Source organism: Pleurodeles waltl, chromosome 4_1 (assembly GCF_031143425.1).
Source record: "Pleurodeles waltl isolate 20211129_DDA chromosome 4_1, aPleWal1.hap1.20221129, whole genome shotgun sequence".
Taxonomy (NCBI): domain Eukaryota; kingdom Metazoa; phylum Chordata; class Amphibia; order Caudata; family Salamandridae; genus Pleurodeles; species Pleurodeles waltl.
In genome coordinates, this window is record NC_090442.1 from 791,836,592 (window position 1) to 791,853,224 (window position 16,633).

Genomic DNA, 16,633 nt, shown 5'->3' on the forward strand with positions numbered 1-16,633 from the left:
GCGGGGTATATCTGCTACATCTGTGAGCCAGAGATAGGCATTACAAGACACTAACCAGTAATCTATATGGGTCCTGGTATCATGCTGGCTGAATAAAATGTGTATCTTTGGTGTTCAGATGTCAGGAGTGGCAGGCATGAGAGAGGAGGTGTGTATCAACAATATCTTGAAGTGCGGCCAGTGAACGAGATTTCGTGATAGCTGTGGTGCCAGTAGAGTCCACGGACGGGTGGTAGGCTATAATAAAATCACCACCGACAGAACCAGATCTGCATGTTAGAGCCTCATCAGGATGGCCAGGGTGCCATAACATTTTGGGGAGTCAGTGTTGGGGGCATAGACATTCAGTAGCAGGACCGCTTTACCAGCTAGGGATGCCAGGAAAAAATATGTATCTGCCATTGCTGTCAGCTACGTGATCATGAGATGTGAACTGAGTATTTTGTGGATTAAGATACATACCCCATTGGAATAGGAGCTATAGTAAGAAAATAATCTGCTAGCACCCCAAGTGGAAGCAAATCTACAATCTTGTTGAGGGCAGAGGTGGACCTCTTGTAGAAATGCAATTTTATGTCATGCCTATTTAGATATGTTATGACCTGTTTCCCCTTCCTGGGATTATTCAAACCCCGAATGTTCCAGGATATAAATGCCAGGTCTAACCCCCAGTCACTCTTAGGGTTATGTGTTACGTAGCAGGTAGGTAGGTGTTGAATCTGTGAAGTGCCAGGGTTTGGCACAGAGACAAAGCAGCATTTAAACAAAAAAGGAAGAAGTACAACAACAACCCTTCCCCCCTCACACACAAGTATTTTCAGGTACTGGCGAATCCCTGTCAAACATCTGCAAAACAAAAAAATCAAACATTCATGTGTACACCGCAGACGGGGTGACAACGCCTCAGGAGGGCAACCCCGCTGCAAGTCGTGGATGAGCAATTGTGTGAGCAGTCCATGTCCATTGGTGGGATATGGCAGGCAAATGTGGGAAAATGTCGGCTCACAGCAGATGAAGAGTCCATGCTGGAGAGCACCCCAGTTAGCAACAACGCAATGTGCCATGGTGTGAGGAACCTCAATCCGGCAGGATGCCAGGAAGAAGCAGTAGGCTTATGTGACGTGAAGAGCCACTGCCCCCACCATGGTGCTTGTTTGCAGAACTGGGCCATGTCGGCCAGAGTACTGAAGAGCTGATGATGGCCATTGACTGCCACGTGAAGGTGTGCAGGATATAGCATATTGTACTTGAGACCTTGTTTTCCAAGGGTGTTCTTTACATCTGAGAATTTGCTTCTAACCTCCTGCACAGCAAGGGTAAAGTCTGGAAACAGGAACAGTGTTGAACCTTGATGTTGAACGGGGCTGCGTTCTCAGGCCAAGTGAAGCACTGTGTCCCTGAAATTGAGGAGGCTGGCTATGATCAGGCTTGGGGGGGCCCCAATGGTGGTGTAGACCTGTGTGCTCTTTCCTCTACTAAAAGTGTTAGTGAAAGCCTGCCAGCCAAAGAGGTTAGTTAGTAACTGCTCCACAAATATGTCAGGGCACCCCATGTTGATGGAAAGAGCCACTCTCATGATTCAGAGTTTGTTGCGCCTAGATCTGGCTTTGTGATCCATCCTTTAGCAGGCATTCAACATTTTCTAGGTGCTTTGTGACTTTGGTAGCATCATCCTCCACTTTACAAAGCCTATGTTCTGCCCCGTCCAGGCGAGGGGCATTGGGGTCAATGCGTTACCCCATTCTGTTGAGGCAACTGCTAAGGGTGTCAAAGCAAGTATCAATTGCCTGAAAACCAGTATGCAGCTCAGCCATGATGGCAGATGCAGGTGAGATATTAGTAGAGTCTGTATGGGAGGGTTCTTCTGAGTCTGATTGGGATTGTTGATGCCTCTTCCCCTTGACTGGGTCAAATGCTAGTTTCTTCTGTTTCTCCTGTCTTGGATATTCAAAAAAGATACTTACGACCACTATTTACAGAGCAGAAAGTACAAATAATTAATGACACAACTAGGTTTTTTATGGGGTTGTTGGAAAAAGTAGTTGGATGTGTGATGAAATTTTTTCTATTATGTATGACCATTTTTTGTGTGTAATTTGAACTACTTTCATCATTCCTTCTTTGTACTGAAAAGGATGATTTGTTTTTAGAAAGATATAAATTTTTATCTTGTACCTTTTTATTGTGAATTAATTTAAAAAATCTAACTAAGAAAATATACTAGTACTCACACTATGCCTTTTGGTAACTTTGACCTGCACAGGTCATAGTACTGTATTGCTAGTAAAAATTCTGTCATAAAATGTGCTATATCAATTTTGCACCAGACAAGCAGAAGATTGAGGATCCAGAGTAAATGGAAAGGTCACCTATCACAGTTTTAATTGTAAAGTGTATTCCTGCCACTGAGGGGATGAGCAGAAAGGCAAATACGACAATAGCACTGTTGAGATGTAAATGTAAGGTGTGACCTTGGATTTACTGGATTGTGGAGCCGTGGACACTTTGCATACATGAAGGCAATTCAGCACTTTAAAAGAGACCTAGTAAAAAGTAACAAACTAACATAAGGTCTCCCAACTCTCTTTAATGAGCAACACTTGGAGTGCAGGCAGATTGGTATGGATTTCAAGGGCATCTAATTTCCGGGCATGTTTGATGAAAATGGAGAGACCACCAAATGGCCAGCTGAAAATGTTACGCTTTATTGCTAGAGCTAAAATCTCGTAATATCCTGGTAGCAGCGTAGGTTCTGTGGACAAGGTCTCCCAGAGGCATAGTTTGTCACCATTGTGGAAGTAATGGAGTGCTGAATCAACACCACTATGTTTCTTGAGGCCAGCCACGTTCCATTAATTATTGTTAGATGTGCACTGGAGCTCACACATTTTCCCCACTATATGCACCCTTGAGGCACATTTATGTTATATATGGAGTTGTAGATGTCTTCTAAGCCACTTCTGTAATATTGATAGTACCAGTCCAAAATATTTGAAGGCACACTAGCAAGGGGAGAGTGTTATATGATTTGCAAGGAGCATGGCACCAAGGAAATGAGGGAATGCTTTCCCCTTGCATCAATGCCATATTACAGGCATAGGCAAATTGTGTGCACTGATTGTCTGTCACATATAGTGTGTACAGACATTGCACTGTCATGAAGATTTCTAAGTTAAGTGTATGCAATGTATTAAATAAGCAATGACAAAGGTAAGAGTTCTGTTGGCGACTGCAGACCTTTTGGTTTTGGAAATGCTGCTCACCTGTGCATTCAGAGTCCATTTTGTTGAAATTATTTTTAAAATAATGTTTACACAAACCATTTGAAAGATGGCTGCCCTTTGTGTACAATCATACACACACTCAACCTCAAAACCTCAAAACAAAGCTTTTCGAATGAGGCCCAGACCCACCACCAGCACCTTAAGACCCTCACAAGTAAGTAGTTGCTCTTTACAAAAACTGATTGATTGATTGACACATCAGCAGCCATCTGTTCACAATTATCAAGCCAATTCAAGGATGATCAACCATCTCTAAAAGGTTTTACAGTCCATTGAAGGATGGCCACAGCTTGAAGATCCTGCAATAGATGCAGAACACTGGAAGTGACATTGAGAGAAAGGTGGCAGTGTCTGTGGAGTTATTGAGCCCTCACAAAATGTTTTAACAAAGCTGAAATGTAAAATAACTTTTTTAACAACACATTAGCCTTCATTGGTTGAAGTTGTCTGACCCATTGCCCCATGATGTATATTCTGGTGGGTGAAACTAAAATGTGAAGAATGCTTCAAAAGATCAATGGAGAAGGAACAGGGTTGACTGAAAGCCCCTGTAAGTATGTATCTGCATCTTTTCTCAAATATGTTTTGAAAGATACTAATAACTCCAGACCTAGAAAGAGTCACACACTGCTCTGCCCCAACGTGCACATTCAAGATACAACCCCAGTTGTTGTTTAATGGTCCACACTAAGAACGAGTAGCACAGAAGTGGAGGCAGCATAGCAACTTGTCCTGTGTGAATTCAAATTGATAATTTAAACCATGTATTCTCTTTTTCTATTCAGCAGTTCTATGTTGACGTCTTGATAAGTAATCTGTGTACATGTGGAATATGTCTGGGGAACATTTTGAAAAAGTAATTCCACTTTGCTAAATATCTCTCTTTGACTCTCTCCTCTGAAATAGTACATGCTGCCTTGTGTATCTGTGCACAAGCATTGCTACAGTACTGAAGCCTGTGGCCTGCAGTTTTTGTGTACCATGATCTCACTTGTTTTCCATTCTGAATGGGTTTTATCCCCTATAACTTGTGGGTTATGGAATTAGTATGACAAACATGTTTACAGGTCTGCTGTACATGTGCTTAACAAATTGAAAACAACCACCTTGACTTTAATAAGACCATCTGTCTAATTTAGAGATGTGAAATCATGCACAATCTGCCAACGGGAAGAGGTGAAATAGCAAGATTATTGCAAATTGTATTACTGTGGTGTACTCAAAATGGTGATGGATAGAATATTTGAATTAATCTCAGCCACTGATAATTACTCCGTGGCCCTTCAAAGTCCATCATTATTTTGCCTACCATCCCACTTCAGACAGGCACCAGTACTATGTAAATCACTTTTGATACTGCTCTAAAAGGACTAGTGTAGCCTTGCCACACCGCCTTGGAATGAGAACAAAAGCACCCCAGGGCCAGCTGTGGCCTATTTGGACCTCTTCAGTGAGGTGTATCTTGACTCCTAAGACAAGGTAAGAATGGACCCCCATCTGGGCATACCTGTCACACATAGGGCGTCACATGAAGTACACAGAAAAGTAATAGGTGGAATGCTTGAATTATTATTAGCCATATGTGATTAATTAATGGTGCCACATTCCTGTTCATCATCACTTTCTTCATAATGCCACTTCAGGCACGAACCACTACATTTTTTAGGTCGAGCGTTAGCGTTCGGCATGCCGTTTACTAATGTATACAATAGAGTGAGTTCCAGTGTTTTGATTTGTTAGTTGCAGTGTCCTTCAAAAATCCTTGCTTGCTAGTGGTCAGTTCTGCCTCTTTGTCATGCCTTTTTTCAGCACAAAGTACTGTGTAATTACGCTATGTCCTGGTTATCTCTTCTGAAGGGGACTTTTTGTTTCAGTATTGGCCTTTTTGCCTTGCACTGTGGGTGTGTGTTCAGTCCCTCCTCCCCACCAGCTCCCTCTGTAAACATAAACCAACATCAGAGGGTGGCTTTTCCAGGGCCATCTCGCTCTCGCTCTCTTCCTCTTGTTATTTTCTGTCTGTGTGGCAATAAAAGTCCAGTCAGTAATTTACAACGCTCTGAGCTCTAACTCGAGCAAACACAAGACTATTGCATTCCAAATGCTTGTTGACTTTTCTTGCTGCAGTGTGTGTTCAGTACAGATAGCCACAGGATCGAAGGGAACAGTTGTGTGGCAGAGTCTGTCCATTTAAAAAAAAATCCGGAATGTCAGACTTTTGACGGGCTCGTTTAAGGCAAGGTGTGCATTTTTTCGATGCAGGAATGCAGCCCCTTGCGTCTCGCAGTATGTGAGATGTGCAAGTTGAATCCCGCGTTTAGGTCCATATCCCTGTACCGATTATTTTAGTTTAGATTAAAAATAATAGTTTATTTGAAAGTGTTTTGCAGCTCTTCTTGGAAGGAGAGCTGCCCACTTCAACCTTGAGCTATCCCTTCCACCACAGCATCTACTTTAAATGTGTTTCTTCGACCGCACAAAATCCTAAAAGACTTCAAACACCACACACACACAGACAGGAGCACTACAATGCGCAAGCGAGCAATCCCACACAAACACAAATAGTCTCCTCAAACACGTACACACAACCCTTCTCACACAAATATCTCATACACACAGCCTACGTGCACGCATATGCACGCAAGAAACTTTAAACACACACACTCACCCTTACACACATGGTCCCACACACAAAAGAAGCACTACACATCCACCCAATCAACTCCCACTGACAACCTATACACCTAGGCACATCCTGCTACTCACACTAAACCTTACACTCTCAAGCACCCATTTACCCACAATCACATTTTCACACGAGTACTCTTACACCCAGACTGAAAGATCACAGAGCCATACTTACAAACACTATTTAGAAGCTACATATAAACCCAAGCATACATATTTCTATGTAGACACCAAACACCCCCACGCATGAACTCCCTATCTAGACACCATGGCACGCATTCACCGACGCGCACACACACACACACACAAACACACACAAACTCGCGGTATGCATCCAAACACTCACGAGCTCCATACAAAGACACTTAAGAGCGTTCACACACATGCACTCAACATTCCTCTAGACACCTAAGCACATACACGCAGACACACCCACAGACGCGTGCATACCGAACACACACACACATGCGCGCACGCACGTACTCCCTTCCCAGACACCGAAGTGCGCCCGAACACGCGCTCACACACACAATCACTACTAATGGTTCTGATTTAATTCCGCCTGCACAGGCTCTTCCTCTGTACATTAAGCCCTTATACAGAGGAGCCGCCAGCAGTCTTCCTGCTGGCGGGGTTCTTTACTGTTAGTACAGCAGACATGAACAATTAGCATTTTCAGCACTTCTTCCTTGTAGAATAACGTCCTCTGAGGAGAAAATTCGGTCCTGTGTGGCAGGACCCACCAGTCCAGAGGCACGAACCAGTGCCCGAAAAACACTGGTAAACTTCTGAGCGGTGCCTCGTCAGCCAGAACATGGCTAATTTGCTCGCTAGGGCGGCATGCTGTGGGTGCAAGGCTGGACTGGCACTAAAGGGCTCGGGGGAAACCCCCTGCAGAGGGCCAGCGAGCAGCTTCTGGGAGTGACTCATGCAGCGTCCAGCCTGAGAAGCTGCCCTGAGGGAGCATACAAGTTTTCTGCTAGTAACATTGAAAATGCGCAACAAAATCTACTTGAAGATGGCTGGAATGGCTACATTCACCTACTACTGTACTGGGCTGTTACGAACAACTTTTCAAAGACTGACATAGGGCTTCGACACAAATTCAGGCCAATAACCAGCAGGATGGTCACAGGTCCCAGCAGCGAGAGCATTAACCCACAATTGTCTCCTACCTGCTTGCTTTCTACTAATGAAGGTTGGACGTGGTTTTGGTTTCTGGTATTTACTCACTCCGGCCAGTATCGCATACAGGTCCCCTTCGGTGTGGGCCAGAAACACCTTAAGTATGAATGAGTCACAAACACCTGCACACTGACTTGAGAGGGGGATTCTGTAGGCTCCATCCCACGAACAGTACAAGGGTCTCGTGTGTTGTCGCTGACTCATTTGTACCTACAGCAAGTGAAACCGTGTTTAGAAAAAAAAATGAGAACAGGCCTTGACTCGGTGAGATCAAAAAAAGAGCTGGGCAGGGCCAAAACAAACACAGCTTGGTTGTTTGGCCCTGGCCAAGCATTGGTGCAGCTTCAAATGCAGTGACACCTTGGTTTGACTCTTGTCACCTCACTTCACAGTGCAACAGGGCACACACAGCAGCACCTTATCTGTAGCGCTTAGATGTCGCTGCAGTAATGCAGCACGTTTAGTTTTATGAAAGTGTTATAAGTGTACATTAGTGTATTGTTAGTAGTGCTTTTGTTATTGTGTGTGCTGGGAAGGAGGAAGGGGAGGGTGGTGTAACCAAAACTACATAGCTGCTCACCCCAACTGTGTAATATATTTGAAGCATTTGTATAGTGCCTCATACCTTGTATGAGACCCAGAAGCACTTCACGGTGGGGCTATGGGGCTAGTCAGTTTGTTGTACGTTGTGGTAGTTTGGGTTTATGGATTGGCACATGTGGAAAGAGTTTGGGTCTGCATGAGGTCTGAAGATGTGCTCCAGTTCTGCCACGTCAGACTTGTGGCTGCACTTAAGAATGGAGTGAAGCTGCAGGCTTTCAAAGCTTTAGAGATGTGTTTGAATGCACTTACTGTTGGCGCTTAGGAAGATTGCCAGTTGTAATGTGCTGGTTTGCACCATTTATAGGTTTGGCATTAGCAAAGACCTTTTCAGTTTACTAAAATTATATATATAATATACTTACAGAGTGTTTCAGCCAGTCGTTTTCTACATTGGTCTGTTGTGTTGTTTACATTTTGTTTTCACTCATTGCAGCATACAGTATAGGCAGTGAGTTAACCCACTTTAGCCATTGGTTAACTTCACAGAGTGACCACATTCTGTTCTTTCCCAAGAGCAGATTTACACACAACACAAATTAATTCCCTTTAGTGCCAAGGACTACTATAGCAATATGTGTTTTTTAAGAACAAAACAATTTGCTTTTAACTAATATTTTTAGGCTTGAGTGTGCAAGTGCTCTGGACCATGTTGTAATCTCTCTGTGGGCTTCTAACCATGCCCATGTCAAGCCCATCATTTTCATTAGTTTGTGGGATTGCCTTTTAAAAATTGAGTCCATTTGTGAAAGGCATGCATAGGTCATGCCTTTTCTGGTGTTCAGTTGTCCTCGAGTGCAGCGGTAAACTACAGAAAACATATGAGGCCCGTGTTTTCAGCTGGTTTCTGGACTACTTTATCTTTTCATTTCCTGTGCAGCGCAATCTCGCTGGGCAGAAGTCGAGCGCTTTGCATAACATCGACCCTGTATCAATAGATAATTGCACTTTTGCTGGTTACATGGATAATTGCACTTTTGCCGGTAACATGGATAATTAATTGCACTTTTGCCGAAAAGTTTCACTGCAAGCAAACTTCTGTTTTCTTTGTTGTGTCTCCTTCACGCTCATGGCGACCATCGGCTCACACATGTGAAACTGTTTTACTTTTCATTATTAGTTTATGTAGCAATAAAAGTCTGGTTAGGAGTTTACAACATTAATAGCTCTAACGCAAGCAAACGCGAGACGCGTTGCATTGCAAATGCTTGTTATATTTTGCATGTTATAGTACAGTGGCAGTGAAAGTGCCAATGGAAATCCAATTGCAGATTTTCTAACTCCTCTAAAATTATGCTGAATGTATGCTTCATAAATTCCGAAACATGGACTACAAATCTTCGTTGAAAACATGTGAAATCGAAAAATAATCTACAAATGGAGAGAAACTTTGTATCAGCTGGAAATGCAAAAAAATGAATGCAGTTTCTCAAAATAAGAAAAAGCTCCTTTTCAGTTCCAGCAGTCATGCGGGCAAAATGCAGTTTTCTGTAGGTTTTTCCTGGTAGTTTTGTCACCAAAATTTAGTGAACTCTTGTGAATTCAGTGTTGATTTGCTTGCTTTATGCTTTCTCGAGAAATACTTTGTTGAAGGAAGGATAACATACCAGCAGTGCAGGGCAAATACACAAACAAAGACACAGAGCAATGTGCAAATATTGAGATTCAGGTTTGAGAGACTGTTTAACTGTTTATTTTTGGGGAATCAAAACGTGTATGCTTCAGTAAGTACAACGTCTGAAAAAAAATCACATAATGGTCACAAACCTAGTGTGCTGCAAGGATGGCCATTAAAACTATGCATGCTAGAATTTAAGCAATACCTATAACATATTGTAATGTGTAGATATAAACTCACGCACAAAGTTATTCTCCTACAATGAAGTACATTTTCATTTGACTTCTCAGCCTGCAGCATGCCACACAGCGCGTAAGCACAGACGTAGTGCAAAATACCCAAATCAGGATTCACATCAAGCGCTAGACCCGGATGTACTTTAGCTAGAAGTGGGCGAAACAGGGAGAGCCCAGCCCGAAGCAACAGGCTTGGCTCCTAGACCTTGTGCACGATCCCAGCGCTAAGCATGTTTGCTATGTAAATATTAAAACAAACAGCATGTAAACTATGATGAAGTCTCTTCAAAATAAAAAAAAGTGTGACAATATAGCACTGCACGGAGAAGTGGTAGTTTTTAAACAAGAAGAATTAGTCAACCAAGAAGGAAAGACAGTTGTCATGTAAAGCCTTCGATGGCCCAGATTGTTATAGAGCAGTATTATAGTCTATTAAGTCAAACACAATAGGTTTTTTGTACAACTGTTAATTTGAACTCCATATTTGAAACTGCTTTAATACACCATAATTAATTAAAAAAAGAGTTTTGGGGACAAAAATATTTGCCTAAGATCACAAAATTTGAAGCAGGGAAGCCACAGTTTATCCAGGTTATCTGGTTTTACTCTGTGCAAATCACGCACTAAATAAGTATCTATTTGTCTTCCTTTTTTATGTTAAGGCTTTATTATTACTTCTTTGTGAATTTTTCTGCAGTTTTTAAATACTAGAAGCTTGACTCATGGGCATTAGGGTGTTTTATATGAGCACCAGTTGCATTACACAAGGTCACATTCTGTTTTTATAGGCAAAGAGAGATTAAAGCATTTGCTCGAACCTGGTTCCTCTATTCCAAAGTTGACACCCATTCCTGCATCTGGGGAAGAGGGAGGGTGGCAAGCAGAAGCCACTTTTAACGTTGGCTCTTTGTGGGCTTGAGGTTCCAACAGGACTTTGAGTTGAACCAGAGCCTGAATTCAGGGCCGAGCGTCTGAGCTTGGTACTCCTCAATTGTTTTTGGGTAGTCTGCCAATGATACCCCTCCACACAGTGTCTCTACTGCATCATTTTTCTATTGCCTTGAACTGCTATATTGTCACCATTTTTAATGTTGAGGTTGATCCAAGTTTGAACTATGTGAATGCTGCTTATCTAAGATTACCTGACGGTTTGATCAATGATCAATAGACTTCAGGTGGTCCAGAACACAGCAGCCCACATTCTTCTTAACCTACCACCGCAAACACATTTGTCCCTCCACCTTTGCATACTCCACTGGCTTCCAGTGAGGGAGAGGATCCTGTTTAAAGCACTTGGCTTAGTCCACAAAGCTCTTCATCACACAGGTGCTGGCTACTTGAGGAAGAGAATTAGCTTTTACATCCCAACTAGGAACCTGTGATCAGCCAACAGCCTAAGGGCTAGGATTCCTAAGATTTGTATCACCAGAGGGGAGGGCTTTGTTCTATCTGGGACCTTCAGCATAGAATAAGCTCCCTCTTGAGCTATGCTATGAGGACTTTATTTCCCTGTTCAGACAAAGGCTGAAAACATGGCATTTCACACAAGAATAGAGGCCCTTTCAAATCCTGGAAAGCTGCCTTTGTGCTGAGTGCCAGGACACTGCTTGGAGTAGATGTGTGCTATATACATCTAATTTAATTCATTCATTATTTAGTTAATTAAATGGTTTGCAATATGGGAGCTTATTTTTTGGTGTATTCTTTTCATGAAGTTGAGTTACCTTACTTGCTCACCATTAGCATCACAAGTGGAAGCACTGATGTTTTTCACTGCACTCACAGGCAACAAAAACAAATCCTAAAGGCTCAATGGGACGCTGCTCATCAAGAACATGACTCGGTTTCCTATTTTATGTGCAGGTAGTGCCACTCTATGACAACTGTAAAACTAGATGTAGTAATATTATTTTTGACAGAAATCTGAGCTACCATGAGTGCATTGTGACAGTATTTCTTGTGCCTTCCTGTGTTGTCACACCTTAAATACGTACTTAATTCACTTTTCCAATATCAGTGCACTTTTCCACTACCACAGAGACCTGGGAACACAGTCTTTTTTTTCCTGTTGTACAAATAAACAACTGGAAGCTAGTTCTATACTCAAGCTGGATTGCTGTAAAATACCTGGCAATATGATGTTGGCCTAATCCGCTCCCCAACACAACAGCAAAATCGTATTAGGTAAATCTGGGGTTGATGTCAACAAGGTGAAGTTGGCACACATATCCACTACACATGAGAAAGGTTGTATTGGATGGTGGTGGATGTTGCTTTCAACAATTTTGAGCCAAGCTAATTGGGATAAGTATATGTCACTAAAGGTACTGTTGTGGTCGTTGATGTTTATTTTGGTTGCCAGTAATACCATTATGCTGTCATGATGAAATTACTGTAAAAAGGCACCAAGTGCTGAAACACACTAACCCTACCTTGGAAGGGGGCGACTTAAGAATTTAATTTTAATTTGTGAAAAGCATGAAAGGGATCAAATAAAGTGAATTTGGAATAGGACTCATATAATTTTAACAAAGGAGTTAGGTCGCCTTAAACTCAGAACACATGTGACGTATTCCTTTGTACCAATGTATATGTGTAGGCATTCAGTTATAGGTGAAAACACCAGCACTGTTTTAATATTATGGACAGCAATTGCAGGAGTAAACAGAAAGGCACGTTTTCCTGTTGTGTGATTTGTCAATCATTTCATGTGTGTTTCTGAGGATAAAGGAGCCAATGATCAAAATACATTGGGTTTTGACCAGGTATGTGGCTAGTTTTTTCCTCTCCTCTCTCTTCTTTATGCCTGTGAATAAGTGATAATGTCTATAGCGCGAAAACGAACCTGCTATGATGGTGCATAGTGATGTGAAATAAATACATAGTAAATAAACCTGACAATTGGGGTATTAATGACCTGTTGTCAAGTGTCATAGGTAATACCACGTATGGTCACAAGTGATCCATGACCGCTTCCGTGTAATTAATTGAATGGTCCTGCCCTTCGCAATGGCACCACATGATTGTCCCATGTTTGCTCATGGTAAATTCGTTTTGGGCCAGTAATATCTGACGCTTATGCTACTGATCTGTTCAAGTAGGCATATCTCCAAGTACAGAGCAAAATACACTGGTCCAGATTTGAGACAAAATGTAGTGCTTTCACTGTTGGTCTGGCATGGTCAAACTTATGCAAGATCATGCACATTGTGCTGACTTGGCTCTAGAGTTTTTTGGAAGATTATTAATCAATTTCTGTGGAATAAGTGTTCAGATCATGTCATGTAGTCTTTGCACCTGATGATCAGGCACATTGATGCCATTAGCAACAGGGTTGATTTTGGGGTGACAGAGAGGTCCAAATAAATGATGATTCACAGGTTTTTAATTTCGATTGTCATGAGTGGAGCATGTCCAAAGCTGCTGAGCTAGTTAAAAGGGGATAGTGGCGAAATGATGTTCTCCCAGGATTAGAATGTCTGCTATTTCTACATTTCAGCACTAGGAGATTCCTCTTTTCTAGTGTTGGATGTAGTCTAAGCTGTTGGAAGTATTGGTAAACTAAGCTGAGTTATTTTCTAGGTGGACAGGAGGGGTTTCAGTGTTGTCTACATTCATATGAAAAATGATTTTAATACTTTAGTAGAAATAGTTACAGGGATACGTATAACCTTTTCTTAAACTTCAACTCGACTGCTGAACGTGTCCACCTCACCCCACAATTGCTGCGGTTATGCTTAAATTTGCAGACCTGTACCCTCTTACTTTAATTTTTTTCCGTACTTTTAGCAGATTGTGGAGCGGGTTTTGCCAGATTTGCCTGCTGGCGGGTGTCTCACCCTTCCGCCTTCGGTGTATCCATCTTGTTTGACTTTCTCCACCAGATGAGGGGTGAAAAGTATGCTCTTGTGTGCCTATACCCTCTCTGGCTGCTACCATGTGATTGATGAAGCCTTCTACGTCCTGCTGATCCCACTCAGTGCTAGGCCATGTCAGCATTTTCTCCCAAAAGCCCTTGTTTTACCTCAGCCACGCCTCACCTTGATATTTTAACTGAGCCACGTGCACCCTCTGTTTGTCCAGGAATAGTCCTGCTGTACTTTCTGGGAATGTTTCTACAAATACGCATGCCAAGGTGCAAAAGGCAAGGAGCCAGTTTTCAATAGACCCTCTACCCTCAGCCTGCACCTCTCTTTTCCATCCTCGTCTCTATTTTCATAGGTGGTCAGGTCCAACCCTGCCTGCTGCATGTCAAGGAAGGTGAAGATATAAATAAACTCCTCCCTCCAGATCCACTCCTTGACTGCTAAGGGGATCAGGCCAGAGGGGACCATTTCCCTGACCATTATGGGTGGGGATTCCCTGTTTAACCTCCCTGCCCTACTATTAAACTGTTTGACTGCTCAGTGTCCTGCTTGTCACCTGGGGCCTGATTCTCCTAATTGTTAGCCGCCACTGAGCCTGTCTGATTATTTTTGTTACCTTGGGCAACGTTTCCCGGTGCCACCCCCGACAGCCCGGCCTTGCCAGGGCACTATACCTGGCCAGAAGAAGGGGTGCAGCCCAGTGGGATTGACAGACTGGGGGTTGGCCAAGCCCACCATTGTTCACCTGGTGGGGGTGACGTAGTGTTGTTGGGACCAGGAACTCATGCCTCTCACCGAAAGGCCTGACCGTCCCAGGAAACTGCAAATAATGCTGCCTTGGCACCCAGCCGGGCACTGTTCAGTGTTGTTCACCACCCTAACCAGGGTGCCAAAACTTGCTATGCTTCCACATGCCCCCTCCGCGCTGCCCTGTGTAAGCACTTCACGCTGCATAGGTTGCTTACCCTCCTGTGTTGTCCACGTGTCCCTGGCTAGTCCAGAGGTCACTGTGGTGCTGGCACCTAGTGCCTCATTCTGCTACTTCACCTGGTCATCCTCGCTGCCCTGGTCACTTGACTCCTCGCATTCTCGGGAGGTAAGTGATCGCGCCCTTGACCTGCTCCATCGTGCCGCACCTGGGGGTGGAGCAGTGGGAGCTGCCGTAGTCCTAAGGCCCTCTTTGCAGATTCGGTTGGCTGCACAATTTGGAGGGGGCGCCATTCTGGCTGCAACCACCCTGCGCACCAGGGCTTTGTGAGGGGCACTGTTATTTCCCCTACCGGGCTGCTTTTCTGGTGTGGTGCCCAGCCCCGACCTCCGTTTTTTAGGTAGGTCTTGGTCAAATGGACTTGCATTTCTTTTTGTGGTCCTGTCCCGGTGCTGTTTTGGCAGCAGCTCCCTTGCCTTGTTGAGCAGTGCCTCGAGGTCCTCGTCCAGTTCCAGCTCAGTGTGCCATCCAAGTGAAGCCTTGTCCTGCTTCCCGGACAGTGCCTTTGCCCTGAGTTCACGTTCCTCTCTGTATCGGGCAGGGGGCTTCCTCACATATCCTGTGGTTGGTGCTCTTCCTCCTTGCTCCATCCCTGTGAATGCTCCTTCTCTTGTACACAGAATGGCAGCACCGCCACTGCAGCAGCAATTCTCCTAAGAATCCCCTTTTGCAGTCGCTCCCTTCTCCAGGTTGGTTGACGTTGCCTCTTTAAATTTAGCTCTTGTGGGGACTGCCGGAAGAGTGGCATTGCCCTTTTAAGGCTGCTCCATCAGCAATCAACATTGTTGCCCCTTTAAGAAAGCTGTGCTGCTCCTTTCAAACAAGGTCCTGTGGGGACTGCCGGACGAATGGCGCTGTCTTTTTAAGGGTGCTCCATTAGCAGTGAGTGTTGTTGCCCCTTTAGAGCTGTGGGGATGGCAAGCACCACTCTCCTGCACCGGCTTCTGACTCTGCCCCCCTGCTCATGTGAGGGTGGGATGCCCCCGACCTAATCAGCTCCTGAATTACCCTTAATGGTGCAGTGGCGTTCCCCTTGTTGCCCCTTCCTTTATCTATGTGAACGGTGCCCCTAGACAGGGAACCTTTCTTGGTCTTAACTTTCAACACATTTTTTGTATATCTATTTCCTATGACTTACCTGGCCCTATCACGCTCCTTGCACGAAAAAATATTTAAAAAAATTCCAATTTTTTTCAATCTTTAATTAACTCACGTTTGCACTGTTTGGACGCCGTTGGTGTTTGTCTTGACTCTCTTGCCGGTTCTTTGGTTCATGCACTATCTCCTCGCTGTTCCTAACTAATACTAGATGTAAATAGTTTAGAAAGTAAAATAATTTAGAAAATGTTTGTAAATACTCAATATCTTCTTGGTGCATCATATTTTGGACTCATTACTATATAATGCGTTTATCTTAATGTTAGTATCTAAAACACAAACATTATTATTATTTTTATAGTTAATATTTGCCCCCTACTCCCTTGTTTTTGATGGTGTATGGGCTTTATCACATTCTATTATTATCTATTAGTATTTAGTATTATTCATTGTTGGTCTTATGATTATATGTTACCTTGCAGCCCTGAGGAAGCCCCTTCTGTATGGGGCTAAACGCGTTGGCTGCTTCCGTGTTTATGCATCTTTTGCCACAACAAGCCCCGTTTGACAACAATAAAACACTTTGGGAATACAATCTGAAAAGATCTTCGTATATTTTCTCTACGACATTGGACTGCTTGTATTTATTGTGATTTTTGGACGTCTTCTCAGTGTTGCACCCCCCATAAAAAACTGTATTGTAGTATTGGGGCTTTTTGCCTTATTGGTCCTTTTTTGCAGCAAGGACCAGGGTGGAGTTGCACACCATATTCACCTAATTAATGTTATTTCACGGTTGGATACTTCTAGGGATTGATGCGTGCTCTTTCCAGGCCTGCTGCATTTTTGTTCTTGTAATTTAATACTAGAAAATGGTAGCGTGTGGAGCACGGACATATTAACACCAAGTCCCAGAACCATGCTGTGCACCAAAGATTATGAGGAGTGAAAAAAAGAGAAAACAAACAGTGACAAAACCATCAGAAGAGTTAGAAGGAACATTCATTCTCCTGGGTGGCATAAGGACATTTATGTAAATGAATGTCTAGTCATCATCTGCATTAGTGATTATA